The sequence below is a fragment of the Python bivittatus genome, unplaced genomic scaffold (genome assembly GCF_059951505.1).
Source record: "Python bivittatus isolate LINGU-HERP-01145 unplaced genomic scaffold, Pbiv_v1 ctg000790_np1212, whole genome shotgun sequence".
Lineage (NCBI taxonomy): Eukaryota > Metazoa > Chordata > Lepidosauria > Squamata > Pythonidae > Python > Python bivittatus.
Window position 1 is genome coordinate 341,165 of NW_028277110.1, and position 13,083 is coordinate 354,247.

Below are 13,083 nucleotides of genomic sequence, written 5' to 3' on the forward strand. Positions count from 1 at the left end.
TGGAAATCTAAAAGGTTCAAGATTAATTTAGATTGTACCCTCTTTTGAAACATCAAAGAAACTAGATTAACATCATAGAGAGATACTTTTAGACTCCAACGGTTATATCTAGCAAAGCATCTCTCCCACCCCTATAAAAGGACTAATTTATATGACACATTTAGACAGTGATATGATAGTTTAACTAGATTTATATTCTAGTGAGGAAAACTGGAACGTTGTTGATTTCCCACAGGCTGATAGATTCCTTGCTGATGGTCAACTTCAAAGTGCCTCCTCCTCCTCCTCCTCCTCCTCCTCCTCCTCCTCCTCCTCCTCCTCCTCCTCCTCCTCCAAAAGTGTTTCCTCTTTCTCTTACAAACTTAGGTGGGAAAGCCCTTTTGGAAAACAGGATGCGTGGCTCACCTAGATGTGATATCAATGATCTCTGGGAATGTCTTGATGCGACTGTTTTAAAATAGAGATTGGCCATCTTTTATCTGTGTGCTCCAATGGCTAATAGATGTGGGCTATATATTCACATGCGTTGATGTGTACTCAGGCACAGAGGCACTCTGACACTAGGGAACAGGATGCCCAAGTGTGATTGTCCAGCTGGCTCTGAGGAGTCTGGTTCGGCTCTTCATGGGGCTTCCTTCCCTGGTACTTTTCTTTGGTAGACTGGCAGAAGCGTAGCTATGCATGGGGCCAAGGGGGTCCTCTCAGCTGCCTCTCTTCCTTGATTCAGTTGTGGTGACACACAGAAGTGAAGTAGGCAAGAGAAGCCAAGGGAGCAGCAACGGTGTGTTTTGTCCCATCGGGAGAAAAATCAGCCCTACAGATGCTTTAGAAGCACTTTGGGGAATTCTGTCCTTCCAGTTTGTGGCTCTCACTGAGTCAACGTTCTGGAAAGAGTTAAATTGTTATTATTGCAGTGAGACTTTGGGCCCAGATGAGTGACTGAGGACTTTGGACTGGATTTTATTATCATGTTTTGGTTTTTCCTTTGTTGGAATGATTTGAGTTTTCTTATTGTATACTGCCCAGGGTCCTTTGGGACTGGGGCAGGTTATAAGCATTTGTTTCAGCAGAAGGAAAATCTTCCTGGTGTGAGATTGTTCCAAGAGTAGAACAGTCTCCCTACAGGGTTGTGGGTTCGCCATCTCTGGAAGTTTTAAAGAGGAGGTGTCACCTCTGAAGGATGGTAGAACTGGATTCCCTGCACTGTGCAGAGGGTGGGACAAGGTGGTCCTGCTTGTCCCTTTCAACTCCACAGTTCTAGGACTCTACTGTTAATAAAACACATCTAGGCACCCTGCCAGCCAGACTGTGCGAATGACAGGCAGTTCTTAGAGGTCTTCTGCATTCTTACACTGCTGGCTTTTGTGGGTGTCATCGTGGTCTGCTGTGTAAGTGCTTGTGCATCAGGCTGTGTGGGAACAGTGTGGACACATGGCATCAATCACCTTAAGGGGCTACAAAGAGCCTCCACAGCTGCCAGACAATTTTTGCTGCCATGTGATCCAAATACTGCAGCTAGAGGTAGCATATGCCCCCAGTGGGCTTGAGCTGGGGATCAAGACCATTTTAAGGAATAGCTGGACAAAAATAGCCTTCTGAATTCTCCACCAACTATGCTAGTCAAGAGATATTGGATGGGCGATTTTCCCAAATAACTGCAGGGGAAGGAGAATTTCCCAAACCATCCCAAGGCTAGGATTCCCTCTTAGCAGTCATGATAATTTAAAAAAAAAATTTACCCTGGGAGTTGATGGAAATGTGGAAAACGAAAGCGATAGACAGCTGAAGAAACAGTTGCACAATGAAAGAGAGCTAATCTTACCCACTTCCCTTGGTCACTCATGAGAAGAACATCATATTCCACCCTTGAGAATTCCATCTAAATTCTCTTCTCTAAAGCAATTTTTTCCCATCAAACTAAATAAGAATTGGTTACTTAAGGAGGTAGGAAATTAGCTCCAGCACTAATTTTTGCTGAAATGCCATGCCATTTGGTTACTCTTTCAAAAAAGGAATGAATTACATTATTGACCAACCTTTGCAAGTCTCCTATGCTCCAGTCAAATTCTCTTCTCCTTTAAAAGAAATGAAAAGAAGCAACTCAATGGCATTTCAAAAGCATGTTCAATTTCATTCACTGGAATTAAAACCATACTGCACATCAAAATATTTTTCCCCTCAGTAGCAAAAGTCATGTAAATAAGGCAATAGTGCTAAATCAGTGCTCCTGAAACAGATGGAGGAGAACAATAAAAGCAAGTTCAAATCCCTTCCAAGGTATGATTTCTTTTTTCAACCTGGATTGAAGTTAAGAAAGATCCCAGATCACCATCATTTTGGAAATCAATGAGGAAGCTGTCGTGTAAGGTGAGCCATGACGAACAACCATCCAAGCAAAAATGAAAACAGTCTGTACCCAAAAAATAAATAAAAGTCTTTGTAAGGACAGCTGTAAAGAGGACACAGAAGAGGAAAAAGAGCTTTGGAGAACAAGCTAGGCTGATGAGACTCCAGAGGGGCTGAAATTTCCTGCTACATTTCCTGACCTTTCCCAATCAAGAACAGCGACATCTTTTTTATTTTCCAAAATGTGTATTGACCCTATTCTTTCCACTCCAAACATCTTGGCATTCACTCATTTATTGTATGTGGCAAAAGTTTAGTAGCTGAGAAGTTTCCTGTCAAGCTGATTTTCAAAAAAAACAAAACAAAAAAGGCTCAAAGATCTTAGTTTGTCATCTCAAGGCCAAGAAAAATGTAGTTTTCTTAGAGGCCTTCAAGTAGATTCTCAGCCGTGAAAGAGGTATTTGCAGCTCTTAATGCCAAAAATGTAAAGACTGTCCCTTTATCCTGCTTTGGGTGAGTCAAGATTGTCTTCATGGGGTGAAAGCTTAGTTAAAATGAGTTTGGAAGGGAGTTCAGTGATCCACGCAATCTGGGCTGGGCTTCTGCTTATCAAAAATGGACAGTTCAGAGAAGTCTCAGCAAATAATAGAACAGTTGCTATCCAATCTCTCAGCTGAACGTCTGAATGGTATGGAAACTTTGTTCTCTACCCAATTTCAAGACCTTCCATCTTCTGGCAAATGCCCGTAGAAAGATTGTGTTCCATCTCAGGTCTGCCCAAGTCATTCTGCCTTTGAAAGGAGAAGAGTGATTCCTTCTTTAGTTAGTTACCTTGCCCCAAAATTGGGAATATGATCACAACAAAGATGAACATGTTACATGTTCTTGCATGTAAGCAAGAAATTCCCACAAAGGGCTTTGCAAATGAAAGAATAGCAAAGGCGAGGACTAATACTGTGTAAAGATTCTACAAATCAAATTCAGTTTTCTGGATTTTATTCTGACTAAATCAATTAGTTCAGAATAGTTCATGGCTTTTTGTGATTTCTGACTTGATCTATTAATAGATTGATTGATTGATTGATTGATTATGTGGCATCGAGTTGTTTTCAACTCCTAGCAACCACATAGATAGATTTTCTCCATACTTGATTGATATTTTCCCAGTAATAACTAAAAACTGATTGCCTTTTCCTGCCTAATAGTAGGCTAGGACCAAAGACTTTTGCATGTGGTGCTCTAAGTAAGACTATTTTGTTCCAATTAGAATCTTTATATCTTCCAAATGGTTTCAAGTTGTATGAGTTTTAGGTCTCTTTTTAGTCACTTTGAGCTGATGTTTGCAAAACCTAAAGATGAGCGTGTCTCAGTAAATGTTTTAAAACAGCAGATGCAGTTTATTAGTCATTTGTGGCATTTCATGGGTACAGTTTTCACTGCGTATTCATTTACCCACTCATGCAGCAACTTTCAGGGTGACACACCATAAAAGCATAGTGACAAATTCACCCGAAAGATAAAGGGATTAATTAAGATCCCTTTATTCATCAGTTGAGAGAGTGCTAAATAGTAGGGGCTTAAAATGATAAAGATAAGATGTGTTAAAAGGTCACTAGGAAATTTAAACACATGGTTGAAAGACATGGGAATATTCAGGCTTTATTTTTTAAATAGTCTCTGTAATTGCCAACAAGAGTTTGAGTGAGTGTCAGGCTCGTTTATCAGTGGAGGAGACTCCAAAGATAGTGGGGTTTTTCTGAGGAAACCCGGCATTAACAGTTACTTGTTACATGTCAGCCTGCGGCATTCTTCAAAGAAGGACCAATGAAGATGGAATTAGAAGAACCTTTGTGTGGGCTGATGTTTACAAACTTGACACCAACATTTCTCAAGCATCCCTTTCAGATATCATGTGATTTCCAGACACTTTTGAGGTAAGCAGAAACAAAAAGCCAGAATTATGCATTGAAAAAATATTTTTAGCACGTTAACGTTTTTCCTCATGCTGTCTGTATGTAAACTTAGTGAGATCTCTTAGTGTTGCTACCAAACATAAAATATCATCACCTAGCAAACTAGCATGGGTGGCTATAAAACATCATTTCCTCACAACGTTTCCACTTCTCCTGAATTGCTATCTTTTTCCCTCATCAGCATTCCATGTCTTTAATGGTTTTGGTATTTGAAGAATAAAAAAAAAAATCTGGAACCATTGAATCTTCATGATGTAAAGATATTCCCTTTGAGGGTGTCTGAAAAGAGGGAAGAGGATGTAGCAAGCATATACGTTTCTGATTCATGGAGGTCTTCTAGAGTCATTCAGCCACCATTCCAAATCTCTCATGGTGATCCAATATAAATGATAATAAATGGATTAGCTTTTGATGTGCCACACAGATCTTAATTGGGTTTAGTTTAGTTTCCTACCAAAGACAGACATATCTACCTCTCTTGAAATGAATACATTTATATTTATTCTTATTCACTGTATTTCCTGCCTTTTCTCCAGGAGCAAAATATAATACCTCTCTTCCAATCTTTCCACACAATAACCCTGTGAGGCAAATTGGGCTGAGAGAAAGTCCCAAAATTATCTATGGCAAATCCACACAGCTTCCTTGCCTTGGTGTAAGGGCAGCCCACTAACCAGTTCTGAAGCATACAGTATCTCCATATGATTCCAGTTGTATCTCAGTCTCCTTGCACAGCTGAGATTGCCCAACAAAGGCTTAAGACATGGTGCCATGAAAGTGGTGCTTCCCTTCTTATTCCACCTCCAGACACTGTGTGTACAGGCACTGTAGGGTGCTTTGATATACATTGAAGAGGTGGCCGGAAATGACATGCTTCATGCTGGCAATTCTCTGAGTCCAATTAGTTCTTCCAGTTTCTTGTGTGACTGCCCCCATCAATCTGGTGCCCCCATCTCTTTGCTTACCCCTCAGTCCTCTATTAAATGCAAGGGACAAAGGAACTTGAGCTTCTGCAGCCACTTTTCTTTTCCCTTTTTAATTGGATTGGTTGACTAGTCAACTGGTTGATCTAGAAAGTGCAAAGCCTTGGAAATGACCAGCTATGCCTTAATTAACTCATAATTGAAAGTGTAATTGAAAGTATATCTGTATAACGAAGAGCCTGGATGGTTGGAAATTCCTTTCCAGTGGATGCTGTTCCCAGGGAAGCCCTGCACCTTACTCCCTCTCTTCACATTATGTTCTCAAGATACAGCTCCTACACCAAATCTCACAGTTGAACCCCTTTCTCAACCACCAGCTGTTTAGCAGCACTTATTTGTTGCTTTTGATGCCTTTAATTCTCCCTATGTTCTTAATAAGCTGTGGTCTACAGAAATATTGTCCAAACTGGTATTCTTGGGATAGGTTGATGAAGATATTTGTGCCTTCAAGTCAGTGTTGACTTCTGGCGACTGCCTGGACAAGTCCCTGAAGTTTTCCTGGTAAGATTTTTCAGAAGTGGTTTGCCCTGGCCTTCTTCCCAGGGCTGAGACTGGCCCAAGGTCACCCAGCTGGCTTCATGCCTAAGGTGGGACTGGAACTCATGGTCTCCCAGTTTCTACTCTGGTGCCTTAACCACTACACCGAACTGGCTGTCCCAGATATGTTGTAGTGTAACTTTAATCATACCAGCCAGTTCTTGCTATTTGGGCTGAGAACGATGGGAAGTATTTCCATCATCCTCAGCCCAAATAGCAAGAATAACTGGCTGGTATGATTGAAGATGATGGCTGGAGAATATAGGATTTGCAAAAGATGGTCAGTGGCCTGCCAGGTTATCTCCCTTCTTAGAAGAGTAACAGAACAATATGGGATGTCAGCAAAAATGAATGTTGGGCAGAGAAATTCTCTTTCCTTTTAAAATGAGCATTTATCTTACAATTTGATGAAAATAAATTTGCTTTAGAAATGCTTTCAAAGGAGAAGAGAAATGTGGAGAAATTTTCACAGGTGGAGGGAGATGTTTTTGCACTTATTTAATTATAAAGGAGCCACGTATGTGTGCTTGTGTGTGTGTGTGTGTGTGTGCGCGCGTGTGAATGGTCTGTTTTTCTTGGCTCTCTCTCCACCAGTCTTCATCGCCTAGCTTTGTGCACCTAGCTTCTGTGTCTGATGAATGGAAGAATATGCTTATTATTCCCTTATACAATGGAAAATAGCAAGAGTGAATGGAGAAACTACAGGGGGGTTAGTTTCTTAAGTGAGCTTGTGAAAATGTTTGGCGTTCATGCATAATAGACCAAGGTAGTTGCGTCTGACAAGGAAAACGGAATGAGTCAATCCAAGTTACATGCAAATGAAGAAAAACCAGATCAAATAGATGAACTTGGGTAGTTTGGTAATGTTTATTGACAATAGGAAAATGGATGGAGAACTTTTAAGCAGTAGAAATCCTGATAGATAGGTAATAAGCAGCATGTGACCTGTTGTGAAGAATAAATGTTTGTCGAAAGAGATGAAAATAGCTGGAGTACGTGTGTGCTTCTACTTGCTTTTATGTGCAAGTGATACTATAATTGGGCATGTCAGGAGAAACATAAAACTAAGCTGAGTGCAGTGGGAATGGGGTCTTTAGGAAGTGCAAGGCAGGAACAGGTGGATCAAGAATGAGTGCACATTGAATACAACATTGAGGGATCAAAGAGATGGTTGTATCATAGCATGAATGAAAGAATGAAGGAGGACTGAATGGCAAAATTTGGCTGCTTGGGGTAGAATTTGACCCATCTGAGCCAGCACAGCAGGGTATAGATTCCCATCCACTGTGAAGCTAAAGGAGTGAAGATCAAAGAACGTGACCTCTCTGGACATCCCCAGTTTTGTAGAATAGCCTATGTCACGAAGAAAAGATGTTTCTTTCCCAGTTGACTTTAGGAGGGAACTTAAAACAATTCTCCACCAGGTTTTGGGAACTGAACCTAATGGGGTTGCTGTTCTTATATTTGATTGGTTGGGATTCTTCATTTTATTTACTTATTTTACTGCAATTGTTTGCTTTGGGGTTTTATTTGTTTTTGACACTATATTCTACCACCATCCTCAACTAAGAGGTCCTTCATTCCCAATCTCATGCAGAACATTCTGTCCAGGAGTTTAACTAACAGAACAACATTGGCTCCAGATTGCTTTGCCATGGAAAAAAGGTAATTCTCACCTTTCCAAAGCAATAGTTATTTGGAACGATGGCAACTTAAGGATCACCACCAATTAAATGATTCCTTCAAGATTTATCCCAGAGGAAGATGGATCCAAGAAAGGTTTATTCACATTTTGCTTATTAATGAAATTTAGCTTTTGACATCAGAGTGCTGCTAATGATATGGGAAACATTGCTAGACAGAGATCAAAGTACTTAAACTTAAACCTCAGTTTCTTTCTTCTGCCAATCAGTTCAGCAGAACTGACTCCACACATGGAGGGAGATGATCTTTCCATAATAAGCCATAATAAGGATTTCAGTTTAATTTTCCAGCGACGTTCCTTTCCTGTCTTCCTTAAACTCCTCTTCTTCCCAGAAGGATATTTTCAATTATTTTGGGCATTTTACTCCCACAATCCAGATTCATGTCACCATGCTTTAGTCCTGACAATAAATCAGTTTAGCAGTGGCAGGAATGAAGAAGGTTTTGTATGTCAAAAACAGTAAGATGAACTTAAAGAAAACTCTTTTAAGGAGGCACTTCCTCTGCAATACGCCTTAGCTTGAGTGAGGAAAGCTGATTTTTAGAGTGTGATAAGTATATAATCCCTAGGGTCCTAGAGGAAAAAAGATTCTATTTATAGGATTTCAGTTCTTGTATCAAGAATCACAGCTAAGGCATTTCCACGTCTTTCCCCATTATTACACAGGCTGTTTCTTCTCCTGTAAGTCCTACAGTTTTATTCTTTTCTTTTGCCTGTAAGATAAACTTGAAAAGTTGTTATCACTTCCATATTATAGTCAGCTCAGAACCCAACACTGGTAAACCAAGAGACTGGTGCTGGACTGTGAACCTCCAGGATGCCTTCATGTTCATGCACAACCCTTGTTTTGCAAATGTGTTCTGGAGCCCAGGTCAGATTTAGCTTCCACAGCAGTTTTCTCCATCTGCTTGGATGGAGGTTGATACTCAGATGTATCAGGGCCAACAAAACTGTGCCAATGGGCTCCAAGGTACGGGTGATGGCTCATTGGGAATCCATAGGACCCCCAAATTAAATATATTTTTAAAAAATCTATGAGAAATGGCCCAAATCTCATGAGATTGCCAAGTGTCCCAAGGGTTCAGGTGAAAACATCAACATCACCTATGATCTCAGGCAAGAACATTTTAAAAAGTTTTGGCAACAGGAAGTGTTGTCCTAATTTTCAGGCTGAGTGTCAGCCTTACCTGGTAGACCAGACAGGAAATACAACCAGGTGAGCTAATTCTATTTTATTGTAAGGCTACCTTAACAGAATCTTGCAAGTCTGAAAGTACAATTCTCCTGCCTTCACCTTTACAGCCTGAAAACTTAGGGAGGGTCCCTCCTGAGCCTCTTGCTCCACCCACTATGCAGCTGTGGGCTATGCTGTCTCTTATCTGACCATTCCCTAGGCAGCATCTCTTTGCCCCATCTCCCAAGGTCCTTTTCACATACCATTACCCTGAGCTATCGCAATAGGTCCTTCTTGAGGCTGCCTTTGATAATGATTCAGGAGCTTCACTTAGTGCAGAATGCAGCCGCTCGCTTGTTAATGTGTAAGATGCAACCATTTCATCAGTATTACAATGCATTCCGGGCATTGCATTAGCCGGCTCTATGCTTCCCAGCAAAATTCAAAGTGCTGGCGATTACTTAGGAAGTCTTACATGGCTTTGTTCCAGATTTTGGGGGGACTGTCTTCCCCAAGGAGCGTCTGCCCATCTCCTGCAATGAACCCAGGAATGGGAGATGCCTCATCAAGATCCAGGCAGCAGACCTTTTCTGCAGCTGCCTCAATTCTGTGAAATGTTTTGTTGTTGTTTAGTTTTATTATTGCCTAAGCCTTATACCAATATAAAAGATTTAAAAAAAAGACGCAAGAAATAAGTAAGATATAGTATAATGAAAATATGCATAATGAAAAAGAAGCAGTCCGTAGCGCACTCTCCCCTTTCCTTTCATTTTTTCCCCTCAGCCACTAGCTTAGGTATTTATACTTTGCTTTAAACTTTATTGCTTATATCTATTTGAGTCATTTGTTTCTGTTGTTCTTTAATCAACTTCCCTCATATCTTCGAAAGCCATAATCCAAGTCAATGTTTCTCAACCTTGGTAACTCTAAGATGTGTGGACTTCAATTCCCAGAATTCCCCAGCCAGCCATGCTGGCTGGGGAATTCTGGGAGTTGAAGTCCACACATCTTAGAGTTGCTATGGTTGAGAAACACTGATGTAAATGTCTTAGCTTGTCTTGCGGTGTCATATGTCATATGTAAGGAAGCCATTCCTGCTTGAATTTAGTTAGACTTCTATGATGAGTATTGTAAAATGAGATCCAGCAGCCCACATCCAACTTTCAGCCTTTCAGAAAACTGCAAAAGCCGCTCTTTCCCACCTCTGCCTTCTAACCTAACATTTCACGGGGTGATGGACTTAATTTTTAATTGATGGATTAACGTTTCATTTTTCTTTCTCATTCTGCTTGGGATTCTGGCTCTGATTGTTCTTTACTTTGGAGGGTTTGTTGGAAGTTGCTGGGAATCTATTCAGTCAGACAGGGATAAGTGATGGAGGAAATGAACAGGTAAATAATTTCAGGGTTGGAATTAACAGAACTCTCCAGGGCATGAGATTCATTTTTATGAGATTAGGCAGTAGTGTGAGATTTCAGGCAACAATAAAATTATTTTTTTTTGAGTCAGCACAAACAAGAGTAATAAAACATGTATCTCAGGGAATAATCCATAAAAGTTAAAGGTGAGTCACGTGTGCTTGCTACGGCAAAGCAAAAAACTGGGAAGGTACAACCCTTTTCCTGTATGCATTTAGCAAAGACCCCTCTTGCAAAGCTTCTGGCTTTGTCCACTTCTTTGGGGAGATGACTTCTGCTCTGCACAATTTCCAGCCACCATCACCACCATCACCTTTTCGTACCAGCCAGCATTCTTTCCAGCTTGCTAACTGGGGACAGGGCCGAAATTGGGGTGCAGCTAGACCTCCTTCTCATTTTTTGCCTTGTCATGGGGCAGAGGGAAGCAAGCCAGGCGTTCCCTGGAAAGGGCAGTGGGAGGAAACCAAGATTCCATGATGCCTCATCTTTAGAAAAGAGAGAGGAATCCTGGAGGAGGAGTTAATAGCAGTTTCCACCAATGAGAAGCTGCCTCACCCTTCAGCTGTTGAGGAAATGCTGCAAAACAGTCAACATGGGGCTTACTCTAGAACAGTGTTTCTCAACCTCATCGACTTTAAGATGTGTGGACTTCAGCTCCCAGAATTCCCCCAGCCAGCATACTGGCTGGGGGAATTCTGGGAGCTGAAGTCCACACATCTTAAAGCTGATGAGGTTGAGAAACACTCCTCTAGAATTATATATAGCACAAATTGAGCTATATAATGTACCTAGTTAATTGTCTCAACTTGCAAGATTCGTAGAGGCCCCATGATGTTCTGGCAATATGCAATCAGATCAGAGCATTTGTGATCTGTGTGGGAAAGGTACCAGAAAGTACAACTGGACCCAGCTATATATTAGATGTTCTGTCTGAATCTACATCCATTATATTGCTTATTGGGGCTACTAGGCTTAGGGAGTTTTAAGCCAGGGTCTTATAGGGAGGCTCCCCATTTACCCTCCCAGGAATTCCCTCTGTCTTCCTTCTCCCTCCAAAGGAACTCTAGGGTAAGAAGGAGAAGGATGGTGGGAGAGATGCATCATCTGATGCATCATTGTTGTCGTCATGATGTCACCAATGTCATACGCATCATTTTGCACAGGTTGTAAGTGCAAAATGACACGTTTTACATCATTCGTGTGATGATGTCATAACATCGGATTAATCGATGTTTAACTGAATCATGTTTTGCTGAATTAACCCAAATGCCAGGTTTCACAAAAAGCACTGAATCACAAAGTCGGTAAGCACATTTTTACGCCAGTGCATTCTTTGTGAGATTTATATTCTTTTTGCTTGGGAATTCAAAGCCGCATACATAGCCCTTCCTTCTCCTATTTTTGCCTACAACAACTCTGTGAAGTAGTTTGGGCTGAGGGGGAGGGACTGGCCCAAAGTCACTCAGGGAGTTTCCATGGCTGAGGCTGGACTAGAACATGGGTGTCCCCATTCCTTGTTCAGCTCCTTAACCACTACACCACACTATTACAGGAACCCAGCCTCTCTCTTAAGACAGAAAAATGTGGACCGTTTTTTCCAGACTTCCAAACTCTTCCAACAACAGCAAAAATATAATTAGGTAGCAAGTAAAGACAGGTATGTTGTGGAAAGAAACCCAGGCACTCTGCATTCATCCAAGACATGTTGTAACATGACAGAGAAAGCAGAACTGAATGATGCAATCAGTTCTTGCTACTGTACAGAATAAGCTATCTTCCTTGAAAGGGCTTAGCCCCTCCCTAGCCAAAGGAATAAGGAGGGGCTTCTGTGGCTTTTCTGTTTAAACACAGCAAACCGCTTCTGGTAGCTGACTGTGTGCATGGAACGTTCCCTCTAACTGGGACTGAGAAAGTAGCAGCCCGTTTTTGAAGCCCAGGTATTTTGCTAATTTTTCATCCACATTCTTTCTCATTCACCCAGAAAGGCAGGTTCCCTTCTTTCTAGTTTTTTCTTTTTCTTTTTTCCTGGACTTGAAGTCATTTCTCTCAAAACACCACTTCGTGCGTGTGCACGTGGAACGCCGACCTCCTTTGAGAAGATCACCTGCTCAGCTTGGACGGGACAAGAAGCTTCAAGCGACAGTCCTGCAGAGACATTGCAAGTAAGTCAGTTTGCTGAAATGGAGAGTGTTATTGACATTAGCAAAGTTACAGTCTTTGGAAGCCTTCACAATTGGAGAGAATGGGCTCGATGGTATGTTTCGTCACTGCAATCGCCCCTTGCAAAGTAGAATCAGCCCTATTTGGTCCATTCTTCCTGCCCAGTGATACTGTAGTTGAAATGACCATCCAGTGGTGCAATGAATGAAGTAGGCTTAAGCAGAAACCTTCTGAATCTTAGCCCAGAAGAGGTGTTATGTTATGAATTGAATGTCTGTATCATAGCTTTCATTGGTGTGTTCCCCCCACCCCCACAAAAAAAGAGCAAGCATTTTTATAAATCAGGTACTATTCTCATTAGGAAGAGAGATACTTGTGTGTACCTTGGACTCTTCATCTTGAGAACCTCCAGAACAATGTAACACCTGAGGGCACTCAATCTGGAGCACCTGAATTCCTGAAACCTGCTTTGCGTGGGCTGATGATATTTGCATAATCCTTTTTGATGATTGCTATGTCACTATTCCTTTACTAAATGAGAAACAGATTCTTGTCTGTCTGCCAATTCACAAATTATCAATCTCATCATGCCATTCTCTATCTCTTATGACTTGATTCAACCCAATCAGATTAATATTATGAACCCTCAATTTGGCATTCCATTGATCTGTGCCCATTTGGTGGTCAGGGAATGCCAAAATGTTTGCTTACCGAGCTGACCTATCAGTGATAGTGCTTGCCCCCTTTGTAGCTGAGATGCATGGGTCCTGGAGGCTGACCAACAAAA

The 13,083-nt window shown here is 41.3% G+C and overlaps 1 protein-coding gene across 5 annotated transcripts in view; it reads left to right on the forward strand.

Moving 5' to 3' along the window:
• Positions 1–4,161: 4,161 nt before the first annotated feature.
• The window catches only part of CYSLTR1 (cysteinyl leukotriene receptor 1), a 28,586-nt gene continuing 19,664 nt past the window's right edge, over positions 4,162–13,083 (forward strand). For 3 of the 5 annotated variants that reach the window (XM_007426606.3, XM_025165657.2, XM_025165659.2), the window contains exon 1: positions 12,005–12,298. The gene's annotated coding sequence lies outside the window, so the exon portion shown is untranslated. Of the gene's footprint in view, positions 4,281–12,004; positions 12,299–13,083 lie in introns of those variants that run through there. The other 2 variants (XM_025165658.2, XM_088129230.1) reach the window with 2 other exon arrangements.